Consider the following 15,113-nt stretch of genomic DNA (forward strand, 5'->3'; position numbering starts at 1 on the left):
TCTTCCAAGAACTCTTCCATGCCCCAGGCCTATTTTTTGAAAGGGTTTTTGTTTGTTTGTTTCCCTTTAAAAATGTCCTTTGTATATTCTAGATCTCAATCCTGTCAGATGTCTAGCTGACAAAGATTCTCTTCCATTCTTGGGCTTCCTCTTTATCAGGCTGTTTTTTCCCTTAGCTGTGCAGGAACTTTTTGGTTTGATGAAGTTCCACTTGCAATTGTTGCTCTAATTCCTGGTCAAATGGAGTCCTATGGTGGTCCAGGTTTCATAGTTAGGTCGATCTATTCAGACTTAGTTTTTGTATGAGGTGATAGATAAGCATCTAGTTTCATTCTTCTGCATGTGGGCACCCGATTTCCTCAGCACTGTTTGCTGAAGATCTTTCTTTTCTTCAACCTATTCTTTTCCATCTTTGTCAAACATTAAGTGGCTGAAGTTACTACACATGCTCATGTTTGGGTCTTAAATTTTGTTCCATTGGTCGACATGTCTCTTTTGTGCCACCACTGTATTGTTTTTATTACTATGGCACTGTACTATATTTAAGATCTGGAATGATAATCCCTCAAGCATTGTTCTTTTCATTGAGGATTGTTTTGGTTATCTGGGATATTTTATGGTTCCATAAGAATTTTAGAATAGCTTTTCCATTTTTGTGAAGAGTGATGAAGGGATTTTGATTAGTATTGCTTTGGATCTGCAAATAGCTTTCGGTAAAATGGTCATTTTCACAATGTTAATTTTACCAATCCATGAGGATGGGATGTCTTTCTACTTTTTGTGTCTTTCTCTGTCTCTTTCTTCAGAGGGTTAAAGTTTTAGGTATAGAGGTCCTTCACTTTCTGGTTAGGTTTATTCATAGATATTTTATTTATGTGATACTACTGTGAATGGGTCCATGATCTACTTCCCTGTATGTTTTCCGTGTGTAGAAAAGTGATGGATTGATGCAAGTTGACTCTGTTTTCTACTACATTGCTGAATTTATCATTTCTAGGAGTTTTCCACTAGAATTTTAGGGATCCCTAATGTATAGCATCATATCATCTGCAAATAAGGACCATTTGCCTTTCTTTCTCTGTTTGTATCTTTAATTTCTTTCTCTTGCTTTATTGCTCCAGCTAGTATTTCAAGAACAATTTTGAGAAGGAGTGGACATAGTAGGCATCCCTGTCCCACTCCTAAGTTCAGTGGGTTTGCTTCAAGCTTTTCTCCATTCAGGATGCTGTTGGCTGTGGGTTTCTTATATATTGATTTTATTGTGTTAAGGTATGTCCCCTCTCACCTACATTTTCTAGGACTTTTTATTATGAAACCATGTTTTTCAGAGGCCCTTTCTGCAGCTATTGTTGATTCTGTGATTATCTCATGTCCATTTAGGTGGTTTATTACATGTATTGACTTGTGTATGTTGAAGCACCCTTGCATTTCAGGGATAAAAGCCAACTTGATCATGATGGATAATCTTTTTGATATATGTATATTCTGTTTGTAAGTATTTTATTGAGTATTTTGAATCTATGTTCATCAGGAGTATTAGCCAGCTGTTTTCTTTTCTTTTTTTCTTTTTTTAAATTTATTTATTTTATTTTACAATACATTCAGTTCTACATATCAGCCACGGATTCCCTATTCTCCCCCCTCCTACCCCTCCCCTTACCCCAGCCTACCCCATTCCATCTCCTCCAGGCCAGCTGTTTTCTTTTTGTGTTGTCTTTACCTGGTTTGGATATTAAAGTGATATTGGCTTCATAGAAGAAATTTTGAGTTTGGGAAGTGCGCTCTCTCTCTCTCCTCCCCTCTCCTCTCTCTTTCTCCCTCTCTCTCCCTCTCCCTTTTCTCTCTCTGAATAGTTTAAGAAGGATTGGCTGTACATCTTCTATGAATGCCTAGTATAATTTTGCTGTGAATCCATCTGATCCTAGTTTTTTTTTCTTTATTTTCTATTTCAACCTCTTATCTGTTATGGGTCTGTTTAGGCAATGGACTCCTTCTTGATTTAATTTTGGTGGTGTGGCTGAATCTAGAAATTCTCCCACGTCTTTTAGATTTTCTAGCTTAATGGAGTACAGGTTTTAAAAATACTCCTTTATAGTCTTATGAATTTCTTTGTGTCTCTTGTAATGGTTCCTTGTTCATTTCTGATTCTGTTAAAGGGGTCTCTCTTTTCTTTCTTTTGATTAGTTGGGTTAAGAGTCTGCCAATCTCATTTATCTTCCCAAAGAATAACTCTAGATTCATTGATTCTTTGTATTATTTTCTTTGTTGCTATTTCACTGATTTCTGTTCTAATTTTATTTCTGCCATTGACTGGATTTGGATTGGGTTGGATTAGATTTTGGGTTGTTTTTGTTTTTCTGACTTTTTGAGTTTTTTTTTTTTTTTTTGTTTGTTGTTGTTTGTCTTTTGTTTTTGTTTTTCAAGACAGGGTTTCTCTGTGTAGCATTAATGCTGTCCTGGATCTTGCTCTGTAGGCCAGGCTGGCCTCAACTCACAGAGATCCACCTGGCTCTGCCTCCTGAGTGCTAGGATTAAAGACATGCACCACCACCGCCTGACGACTTTTTGAGTTTTTAATGATGCCGTTAAATCATTTATTTGTGCTCTTTCTGATTTTTTAATGTAGGCACCAGAGCTATAATTTTCCATCACAGGACTGCTTTCAATGTGTCTTAGAGCTTGTTGTGCTTGTTTTCATGTTCATTTAGTTCTAGGAAGATTTTTATTTCTTTCTTTACTTTTTCGTTGACCCAATCACCATTCAGTAACAAGTTGATTATTCTCCATAAGTTTGCACATTTACTAAAGTTTTTTTTTTTTTCTGTCAGTTTTTAAGTTTTATTACTTTGTGGATGGATAGGATACAAGGAGTAATTTTAATCTTTTAAAATTTGTTTTGTGTCCCAGGATGTGGTCTCTTTTAGATAGCTTCTGTTTGCTGTTTGAGTAGAATGTTCATTTTGGTGTGTTGGTGGTTTGAATAAGAATGGTCCCATAGCTTAGAGATCTGAATGCTTGGTCACCAGGGAGTGGCACTATTAGCAGGTGTGAGGCCTTGCTGAGTAGGTGTGGCCTTGTTGGAGGAAGTGAGTCACTGGATGTGCTTTGAGGTTTCAGAAGCTCAAGCCAGGCCCAGTGTCTCTTCCTGTGTCCTGTGGATCTGCATGTTGAACTCTGAGCTCCTTCACCAGCACCATGTCTGCCTGTATGCTGCCATGCTTCCCACTGTGATGATAATGAACTAAACCTCTGAAATGTAAGCCAGCCCTGACTATATGCTTTCCTTTATAAGTGTTGCCATGGTCATGGTGTCTCTTCACAGCAATAGAACACTTACTAAGACATGAGGTTTGGGTGAAATAGTCTCTTAAGCCCATTTGATGTGTTTATGTCAATTAATTCTGATATTTTTCTGTCAATTTTTTTGTTCAGATGACCTGTCTATTAGAGAAAGTAGGGCACTGAAATCATTTACGATTAATGGATTGATGGTAATCTGTGTCTTTAAATCCAGTAGTATATTTAAAAAAGTGAAATTGGGTACCCTAGAGTTTGATGCCTGTATGTTTAGGGTAGTACTGTCTTCTTGGTTATCTGTTTCCTTGATTAGAAAGAAGTGTCCTTCATTGTCTCTTCTGAGTAGTTATAATTTGAAGTTTATTTGTTAGTCATTATGATAGTGACGTCTGCATCCTTCCTGGTCCTATTTGGCTCAAGTCCGTTTGTCCATCCTGTTACTCTGAGGTAGTCCCTATCTTTAAAGATCAAATGTGTTTCTTTTTTTTAATCATTAATCTTTCTGATAATTTTATTATGCTACATAGATCTGTATTTCTTGTGATCCAAGAAACATCAAAAGTCTAAAACTTGTTCTTAAAAATACAATATTGCACTTTTAATTTTTTGGCAATTAAGGGATATCTGAATAAAAAATCATACATGTACAATTTTTGTCTTGATTTATAATCAACAAAAACCTCTGTATTAAAGTAGAGCTTACAGAAGTGCCCCAAATCAAGTATATACAGTGTAGGAAGGTTCAGTGTCCTGCATGGATATACCACCCATCAAAGTCAAAGCCAAGCACCGCCTAGCCCAAATCGGCTGAACATAGTTAAGCCAAAGGTGAGAAATGTTTCTGTCATCTCTTTATCAAGATAACACATGTAAGGGAAGTTTGTTCTTAGGGCAGCTAAGCTCATGACACTGTTTCCTAAAGGACCCAAAAGACTGTCCTCCAGGAACGGGCTTCCCAAGCTGAGCACCCCCTTTTAAATAATTTCTCTGTACCTAACATCCTTTACCATTACAGATGGAGATGTTAGATGACATGTGATTTTTATGGTCTCTTTTCGGTGCTATTTCTAAGATGTATGAGGATCCCAGAGGCAGGTGTGGACTTCAGACATAGCGAAAACTCTTCATCAGCCTTCATGAGACCTCGTGTTTGTCTGATCCCTGTCACTACCAAATGAGTAATACCGAACATGTATCTGCTAAGTCACTGTTACCTTCGTTACAGTGTAGGAGGTGACAGACATTTACACCGACCCAGATTTGCTAGTTTACTTTTTAATTCACAATTAGGTAAACATGATAGAAAATTACTTTTTTTCCTGTCATTTTAAAAACTCGATTAGGAAGGCAGTTTTGAAATAGCTATTTGCAAAAACAGACACCAAGGTTGAGACCTACTCAACAGTCTACTAAACCTAAAGAGTCAAAAGGAACATAAATAGAAAACATTTATAATATAATATATGACAAGAGACATTTATTTTTGGCACCACTAAAAATATCTGGTAGCATTTTATTTATCTTCTCAGTTCCTTGGGAATTCTAGAACTTTCTAGCCATTAAATATTGTCTTTCCTCTAGAAGAAAAATGATGCACGGATGAGAACCAAGTATTCCAAAAGCAAAGGATTTCTTTTTGTTTTTTCTTACAGGGCTGCAGGTGAGTAGCCTATTACTGTTCACTAGCAGCCAGGGAGTTTCTTCTGCTTTGCATTTGAATCCTAACAAAAAGCAAATTTCAGAGAATGACTTATCATGGGAAGATAGGTTTCATCTTAAACTGTCAGGTACATTGCATAGTTCTGCTATGATAAAAGTCATAGAATTGTAGAGATCTTACTACATCTTACTTAACTGTAAACAGACTATTAAAAACAGTCTATCTTGGATGTGTTAGTGTAAACTTAGCAGGGAAAAAACAGTCAATAGCAAAAGTTATCTTTAAAAATAGGTTAATGCTAAGAATAATAGCTTTAAATTTTGTTTAAAAAATAAGCTTAAATAAACAAGAATACAAAGTTCAGTTCAAAAACTCAGCTCTTTGAAATGCCCTATTTCTGGCTTACAGCAGAAAACACATATTTCATAGTTTTAACATTTATTGTAAAAATGAGCACTGTTATACATAGTTGAATATATTCACACAAATTGGCGTTTCTGTCTCCTCCGCAGGCTTGAATTTATTTGTCCAATGGTTTCTGAATGTCAAACTGCTCACAAAAATAAGTCTTCTGAAGGAGGGGCGTAAGAAAAACAACAAATGCATCGTCTGCCTCCAGAACACTGGCATTCACTATCGAATAGTCAGAAGACACACACGCAGAATAGGGAACCGCTTCTTCCGTGAAGACTGTGTCGAAGTTCTGATATCACCTGGTCCGGCCACATTAGGATTAAATGGTGGTGGGATCTTTTTTTGTACAAGGTCAGTCCAGCTGAGTGATTCAAAAAAGGGATGATTCTGGATTTCAAGAAAGTCTTCTTTGGCACCAAGTCAATTCTGCCTGTTTTTTTCTAGGAGTTCTTCCAGAATGGACCACGCTGTGAGGCTCACGCCTGGCCTCAAGTTCAGGGCTTATGAAGAATATTATCATACATTTCAGCAACATCCCGGCAGTAAAAAGGAGGCAGTCCATACAGCATTTCATAGAGAACAGCTCCAGGCACCACCAATCCACGGTGTTGTCATAGGGCTGTTTTCTAGTCACTTCAGGTGCAAGGTACTCTGGTGTCCCACAAAAGGTTGTGGTGGTATCGGAAATAGCAATTCCTTCTTTGCAAAGCCCAAAATCTGTTAAGACAACATGCCCCATTGAATCCAAAAGAATATTTTCTGGCTTCAAGTCTCTGTACACTATTTTGATGGAGTGCAGGTAACCCAAGGCGCTGGCGATTTCAGCAGCATAGAACCTCGCTCTGTGTTCAGGAAAAGACCATTCTTTTTGTAAGTGGAAAAACAGCTCTTTTCTGCTGAGAACTATTTTTTTCTGTAGCACTTTGACAGCATAGAATTTTCCATCCAGTTTCCGCTTTGCAAGAAGAACCTTGCCGAAGCTGCCCTTTCCAATAACTTTTAAAAAATCAAAGTCAGTTGGTTTAGCATGAGGATTTCCAGTTGGTCCCAGGTTGATGTTCTGTGAGGTAGAATGTGGCTTCGGAGCACTTCTTTCATCCTCATCTTCCGATGGATCGGACTGGTGCCAGGGGCTGTCCATTTGAAGGAATGCTCTGACATCTGGACTCGACAGTTCCTCAGCTGATCCTGTTTCCTCACACTGGAAGGTTCTGAGACCTCATCCCAATGGCTCTCAGCTGAACTGCTGCTTGAAAGCCTGAAGCTTAACCAGCTAAAAGCCCAAATGTGTTTCGTATAGACAGTAGATAGATGGATTTTGTTTCTTGATCCACTCAGTCACTCTGTGTCTTTTGATTGGACAACTGAGGCTACTAATATTTAAAATGATTACTGAAATGTGTGTGTTAATTGTGGTCATTGTTTTGTTGTTTTTTGTGTTTCTCTTTATTTTTATAATTATAGCTTCCTATTCATCTCCACAGTTTCTTCTGCTTTGCTGGTTCATCTCTTCACCCACAATAACACTTCCTGTATTTTATTTAGGTTTTAAGTTTTTCTTTCTCCTTCAGTCATGGCAGATAGTTTTGCTGGGTATATTAATCCAGTTTGTCTATTATAGTCTTTAAGGACGTGGAATGTAGTCTTCAGGCTCTTCTGACTTTCGAAGTGTCCACAGAGAAATAAGCTGTTATTCTGGTGGGTTTTCCTGTATATGTGACTTGCAATTTTTCCTCTTATAATTTTTCAACACAAGTTCTTTGTTACATATACTTAGCACTTTAACTATAATATGCTGTGGGGATTTTCTTTTCTAGTCTATCTGCTGTTCTGTGCACTTCTTGTATTTCTATGGGTATGTCTTCCTTTATTTTGGGGAAGTTTTCTTCTATGATCTTGAAGAGCTAGTCTATGCCATTAACTTGAGATTCATCTCCCTGTCTATGCCTATAATTTGAGTTAGGTTTGGTAGTTTCGTGGTGTTCCACATTTTTCTCTGTGTTCCTTTTCAGTGTTTAAATTTTTTTCCTAACCCTTGCTTTTTTGATCTGGAGCCTCTACTTTATCTTTGAGTCCTGATATCCTATCTTCTGTTTGATTCATCATATTTCTACAGCTTTCCTTTGAGTTTTCTAGTTGAGTTATTAGGTTTTTCAATTCCACCTTGAATTCATCTTTAATGTTTTCTAGCTCCTTACTGATTTCTGTTCTCAAGTCCTGGATTGCGTTCATTTCCATCAGCCTTGTTTGTGTCTTCCTGGGCATCACTCAGGCATTTATTCTCCTCAAGCCCTTTCTTCTTAACCTCATTAAGCTGTTTCTTTGTGTCTTCTTTAAACTCCTTGAATTCTTTGATGACATTTATGATTGTTCTTTTTAAATTCTGCATGCTGGTATTCATTTAGTTAATTCTCATCAGCAAACATTTCTAGAGCATCGGTAGGTTCTAGGGAGATGATATTGGCTTGATGTCCCATATTGACATTTTTGTGATATGTTCTGAGCATGTGAACTTTTTTTGTTCTAAGTCTGGTCTGGACAGAAACAGGTTGGGGTGGAGGAGAGATCATGTGGGTGCTTTGGGTCTAAGAGGTTTGGGTCTTGGTTGGAATGAAGTCAGATGTGCAAAATGTGCTTCCTGTCCAAGCTGGAGTGTTGGGGTAGACCTGGCTTGGTAGAAAGGTTGGATATGGCTTTGGAAGGTCTTATGGACTGGGGATAGGTAGGTCCTGGATGAAGTCCAGAGCTCCTTTGCAGTGTAAGCAGGGGAGTCCACACCAAGCAGGTGCACTGGTTGTTGGGCAGGCCCAGGCTAGACCTTGCAGGTTGCAGACAAAGCATGGACTGGGATTTCAGGGAGACATACCAGGCTAGACCCTGAAGGAGGACCTGGGAAGTCTGGGCACTGAGTGGATTGGTTGGAATAGCATGGAAAGGACTTGGTGGTGGTTGCAGGTAGGGCCAGTCCTGGTAGAAGACTGGAGTCTGGCTGTGGCACAGGCAGAGTGGTCAGACTAGGCCAGGGCACTGGTTGTAGTGCTGGGACTAGATCTGGAGGGTTTGGTAAGGATGTGAGAGGTCTGGGTATCAAATTCTGTGGTTGGAGTCTACTGCACAGTTTCTTAAGATGTGAGTTACCACCATATAACTGAATGTGGTGCAGGGAGGCAGAGGTGTCATTAAAATTTGGCAATAGCAAAGGTTTCTAATACTGAATTAATAGACAGAAATTAATTTCTGTCTGGGTAGAGTGAATGGACACCAGCCAGCTGATTGGTGACTCAGGGATCTGGAAATGCACTGGAGGAAACTCACACATACCTGGGATCTAGGTCAGGCACATACTATAGCTTGCCTCAGCATCTTGGGACAGCCTGAGCAGTAAGAGGTGAAGCCCATGGGCTGTTCTCTTTCTTTTTTCCATTGAGCATAAAAGATAGGCCATGCAAGGAGGCCTTAGGAAGTAGGTCCTGGGCCTCTGATTTTCTGGAAGCCACATCTCATCAGAAAGCTGGACACGGCCTGAGTTCTTCCTGATTTGGAATCCAAAGGCTTCCAATGTACACATAGGAAGGACACTGAGTGGCTAGCGTGGAGTCTGTGCAGAGCCCTGGGGCTGTGGGCTCTATGGCAGAGCAACAGCATTCTCACTTGATCAGTTGAGAGGAAAGTGGAGAGATGTAGTTTGAAGTTACTACTTTGTAGTAGTGGGCTCTGCCTTTGAATGTAGTTGCTTTGGATGTAGGACCGGGATGTATCATGGTTGGCTAAGTGGGGCTGTGGTTTATATGTTGAGGATCGCCTGCAGAATCCTAGGGCATGGCACAGTGGTTTTACATGTTTCTATGGAAACAGGCTCATTTGAGTACTGCATGTTTTGTAAACTACACACACACACACACACACACACACACACACACACACACACAAAGGGCAAGAGAATAGGAATGAGGGGACAGAGGCACCCTCTCTTTCAGTGCACATTTTAACCACTTGAGCTGACAACAATAGCTTCTATTTGTTAAGTACTTTTTATACTGGGTCAGTTAGAACGCTTTTGTTTGAAAATTATAGAAAAGACACTTGACACTTGTGTGAGTAAATATAATCTCGTGGCTCAAATGGTGAGGCACAATATGGTTTTGGTGTATTTGGCTGGGGCCCTGGATCAAGTTTTCCCACAATCCTTCCCTCCTCCTCTCTCTCAACTTCCCTTGTCAGCCTCTTCTAGAGTAACTTTCTTGGTAGTCCATGGTTCTTAGGATGTCAGTTCATAGATATTATATCATCCTCACCAAAGAAAAAAGGGAATTCCTCTTCTTAAAATGGTCTGAGATAAGAGTTGATCTTCATTGTGATTGGACTAAGCTCAGCAGCATGTTCTAGGATACTTGATTGAAAATAAGTCAATGAAGGGGCTGGACTTTTTCCTCACATGCTTTTAATCCCAGCTCAAGAGGCAGAGGCAGACATATTTCCATATGGTCTACATAGCTACAAGTTCCAGGTTAGCTAGGGCTACATGGTGAGAACTTATCTCAAAATAAACAAATAAGTAAGTAAAGAAATCCAATAAATCAAACCCCAATTCAGGCAATTTCACCCAAACCCCACTTAGGAAGGATGGCAGGAAGGCCATTATAATAAAAGAGGGTCCATAATGCATAGCAGATCTCATCTGTGCCTTGTTTTGAATCACTGTATCTGATTGCCCTCCATTTTAGAGATGCTTAGGTATGGGAGACCTTGAAGTAGACACACCTGCTTGGCAGTGTGTGATGGAAGGAGGCTGGAATTACATGTATGGGTCCACTTTAGAACAAAAATATGGAGGAAGGAGAGAATGAGAAATCAATTTAGAGGAGAAAGATCTCAAGGGGTGAATTAAAATGTAAAAAGGGCTGAGAACCAGGGACTGACTTGGAGGTAGGTGTTTCTAGGGATTCAGAAAACACACAGTGTACTGGCTCACAGGCACCCATGTGACATGGAAAATCAAACCTGTGATCTGGGAATTGACACCTCATAGTAAAAATATTTCACAAAAATGAGGAAACTTGGTTGTAGGTTACTGTGTAAGAAACAAAGTCAATAAAGCAGCACAGTATGTTTGCATCACTACAACCTTTTTTTCCAATTTATTTAAATATCTCTTCAGTGCTCCATAGGCATGGATTTACTCTGTGATTCTCACGCTTACATCCATTGGGCAAACAGATGAGACCTATCACTTACTCAATTCCCAAATGTCTCCACTCGGCACCTCTATCCAGCTATAGAGAAACCCTTCTGAGTTCAGAGCATGAGTCTGTTTTTCCCACAGTGACTGAGCCGTACCAGGACAAAAAAACTGCTAAAGCGTTTCCTAGGGATTCAGTTTTCCTTTCTTCCTGATGCTGAATTCAGCTTTATGAATGATCAGCCTCAAATTAGAATTCTGGGATTTCTTTCTCAGTCCAATGAGGCCATCTCAAAGTTATGAACAACCTGTGCTTTTCACTGTCTTCCATGAGTCTCCTCGAAGACAAAACACACTAGGTCAGAGGAAGCAACCATCCTCAAAACGTGACTTGAAATTGACCACAGGTGGGGGAACTGGCTAGAGACACGGCTCAGAATTTAAGAGTGAATGTTGTTGTTACAGAGGCCCTGAGCTCAGTTCCCAGCACTGCTGCCCTCATCTGGCGTGCACGTGTGTGTGTGTGGTGTGTGTGTGTGTGTGTGTGTGGTGTGTGTGTGTGTGTGTTCCTGAAAGGAAGGAATGCATATCCCTGCACAGAAGGTCTGCCTGGAACACAGAACATGTATTGGTATGCAGCAATGTGGGAGGAGGTTTTGGGTAAAAGTGGAGGTCAGGGTTGGTTCCTGGCTAAAGCCACCGGCGATCAGAGACAAAGACACTGGAAAATGACTCTTGCACAGGATGGGAAAGTCCCACCTCTCTTTCCCCTTCCTGTTTCTTCTCCATGTAACCAAGTGAGCACCAATATGCTCTGCTCCTGAGCACCTCAGTCCTTTGAAGGTTCTGTAAAGTTGAGGCATGAGCACCAATGCTCTGCTCCTGAGCACCTCAGTTTCTTTGGAGGTTCTGTGAAGTCGAGGCATACAGCTGTACAGTATTGTCAAACCAGAAGTGATCAGGGACTCATGAATTTTAACCAATGCTCTGGAGGGAAAATGGTTGACTTTCAAGTTTTGCAGAAGCGAATGATCTAGAACAGAGTTAAACATACAGTGTAAAGATAAGTTTTCAAGAATTCCATGGAGGCTGAAATAGCTTTGGGTGGGTGCTTACAACATTTTTTTTTTTTTTTAAATGGGAGAGGATCAAACCTGGATTCTCAAGTGGGTTAGTGAGCCTCCTGTGAATGATATTGTGATCTTCTGCACAGGACATTGGGACATTTTAGTCTTTCATATTGATATCAGATCTCATTTTTGCATAGGCTTTCTAACTGAATTATTGAGGGGTCACAGTGAAATCTAATGTCAATCCCTGAGGAGAGTAAACTATCTGTAGATAAGAAGGGAAGAAATAAAAGAGTTAAAACCTAAAGCAAAACTAAAACTTGGAGGCCGACAGCAGCCTTATTTGCCATCACTAAAATGTGGAAGCCATCGGGTGTCTGTGCATGAGTGGATGGATGGATAAACAACTTGTTACATAGACATATGAAGGAATATTATTCAGCTTTAATAGGGAAGGGGATACTGAGACTTGCCACTGTGTGCATTAGACGTGAAGACATGCACTAAGTGAAGGCAGCCACAGAAGGACCAAATTATAACTCTGCCTCTGCAGGAGGTACCCAGAGGAATCACATTCATAGAAAAAAAAAAACATGGGATACCAATTTCCAAGGCTGGGGTGAGAAGGATGAGTTGTTTAATAGGTAACATGTTTCTGTAGGCAAAGATGGGAAGATCCTAGGGACAGATTCAGGTAGCATAGTCACACAACAGTGTGGCTATCTCTGTGCCACTGAATTGTACACTTGAAATGGTTATAGTGGTGATTTTTATGTTATGACTATTTTATAACATTAACAACAACAACAGAGACTCCTGAGGTTACTGTCAAAATACTGAAGTCCCATGTACTTGTTCCCAGCAGGCTATGAGCATCTGTCTAATCCTTTGCTGCAGCCGAGTCTCAACTCCCCTCCTCAGAGAATGAGGGGCTACCTGACTTATGAAGCAAAACACGTTGTTATAATGGCCACTTAGGCACCGGCAATTAAAACCAATACCTAATTACACGGTCATTTAAACGTGTGACAATTTGCTAATGCTTTTTTATTCAGCTAATAGGATCAGAAAGAGGTGAATTATATTTAACTAATGTACACACTTTAACGTGAGGCTAATGACCGACAAATTGGTATATTATGAAATAGAGACATAGAGTTAGCTTGAGGGAGAGCAAGAGACTTTAGACGGATGGGCTCAGACCTTTCATTAAGTTACTGGAAGAGCAGATCACTGAACCTTCTGCCTTAGATGCGCGCGCGCGTGCGCGCGCGCGCACACACACACACACACACACAGAGTGTGATGGGTTTCTAGCTCTAAGGAAACTTCCTTGGCCTAAGGAAGGTTTCGGTCACCAGCTAGGAGCTATTTGGTCAGGTGCATATCCTGGAGGGAACAGAACTCCACACTTGCCCCCTAAAATGGCTCATTCTTTTACCAGACAAGTTATAAAGGCCCCTAATAGAGCCACAATGCTGATCTACTGGCTAGGGTCCTAACAGTGGCCTGACCACACGGGAGAGCTCTATGGAAGATATGAACTCCCTATGCCTGACCTGCTGTTTCTGTGGTCAGGGACCCTGCTGGAATCACTTGAAGGGACATGAACTGCCCTCTGGCCTCAGCAGTCACCTGTCCCCCAAGAGGTCCTGCTATCGAGTGGGGATAGTTTGGGTGTGTCCTCCAGAGGTCTGTGTGCTGGAAGCTTGGCCACCAGTGTGGCAGTATTGAGGTAGGAGCCCCTTGAAGAGGTGCAGCCCAGGTGGAGGTTCTTCAGGGGCAGAGCTCCTGTAAGAGACTAATGCTGGTCTTGTGGAATGTGTGAGCTTCGTGAGTGGATTCCAACTGAGCAAGGCAGGGAGATTACTACAGAGTTAGACCGTATTATCTCCAGCCACACTGCTCTGAATACACCCTAGTCTCACCAGAATGAAATTCAGAGAGAGTCGACAGGCAGGGAGTTGAGGTGGAATACTGAGGTTCTGAAGTGAGGCCTCCATGTGCCTGGTCCTTCCCGTGCCCTGCCAAGTTTCTTTCCATTTTCTGCTTTGTGGCCATGCAGCCAGGGTCCCTTCAACAGGATGCTGAAATTGTCCAATTTGGACTTGCCAGGCACAAGAACCATTTCCCCAAGCCTAGCTTCATCAAGTCTAGGGTCAAGAGGCTCGGAAGAGCACCTGTCTTGTAAGCTAAGGACCCGTGACTAATCCTCTGACCCCATATGGAATGCCAGGTATGGCGGTGTGATGGCCAACCTTCATTGTCAACACCTAGGAAGTTGAAACCCCAGCTGAAGAATTGCCTCTATTAGATTGGTCTGTGGCCATGTCTGTGGACTCTTTTTCTTGATTGGTAATAGATGTAGAAGGGCCCTGCATACCATGGGTGATGCCATCCCTGGGTAGGTGGGCCTGAGTTGTGTAAGGAGGTAGCTGAGCAAGCTAATAAGCAGCACTTCTCCATGCCTTCTGCTTCGGTTCCTGCCTCCAGTTTCCTAGCTTGGGCTTTTGTCCTGGCTTCTCTCAATGAAGGGAACCTATAAATTGACATGAACTCTTTCCTCCCTTGATGTGGTAGTTTGAATAAGAATGGCCCTGAAGCCGGGTAGTAGTGGTGGCACACACCTTTAATCTCGGCACTCCTGAGGCAGAGCCAGGCAGATCTCTGTGAGTTCGAGGCCAGCCTGGTCTACACAGCAAGAGTCAGGACAGGCACCAAAACTACACAGAGAAACCCTGTCTTGAAAAAAAAAAAAACACATAAAAAAGAATGGCCCTCATAGGCTCATATAGTTGAATGCTTAGTCACCATGGAGAAGTATTAGGAAGTGTGGTCTTGTTACAGTATGTATGTCATTGCTGAAGGAGGAGTGTCACAGGTGGTGGCGGCGGCGGTGGTGGTGGTGGTGGCGGTGGCGGTGGTGGCTTTGAGGTTTCAAAAGGCCAAGCTAGGCCCAGTGTCTCTCCGCTTGCTGCTTGGGAATCAGGATGTAAAGCTCTCAGCTGCTGCTCCCAGCACCATGCCTGTCTGCTTCATGATGACCATGGTAGGACCCTCTGAAACTGTAAGCAAGGCTCCAGTTAAGTGACTTCTTTTCTAAGAGTTGTCTTGGTCATGGTGTCTCTTCACAGTATGAGAACAGTGACTAAGACACTCGTGATGCTTTTGGTCGGTATGTTTCTCAGCAACAGACAGCACCCTAGAGCAGGTGTGTACATGTGTAATCCCCGAGCTGGGGAGGCAGAGACAGAGATGATCTCTAGGGTCAGCAGTTCAGCTGTCCTTACCTAACTGATAAGTGCAGGCCAGTGGGAGACCCTGACCCCAAAGAAACTGGATAACCTTCTCTCCTCTCCCTCCCTTCCCTCCCTCCCTCCCAATGCTTCCCCCTCATTTTCATCGAAAATGTCTTAACTTCAGGCATTTTGTTATAGCCATAGTAAATTAAGATGCAGACCAGAGAGGCTGTCCCAGGTCACACTTGGATGTG

The 15,113-nt window shown here is 41.5% G+C and overlaps 1 pseudogene; it reads right to left on the reverse strand.

The window, feature by feature from the left end:
- Positions 1 to 5,415: 5,415 nt before the first annotated feature.
- On the reverse strand, positions 5,416 to 6,531 carry LOC114704087 (annotated as a pseudogene).
- Positions 6,532 to 15,113: the final 8,582 nt, after the last annotated feature.

This window comes from Peromyscus leucopus, unplaced genomic scaffold (assembly GCF_004664715.2).
Source record: "Peromyscus leucopus breed LL Stock unplaced genomic scaffold, UCI_PerLeu_2.1 scaffold_629, whole genome shotgun sequence".
NCBI lineage: Eukaryota > Metazoa > Chordata > Mammalia > Rodentia > Cricetidae > Peromyscus > Peromyscus leucopus.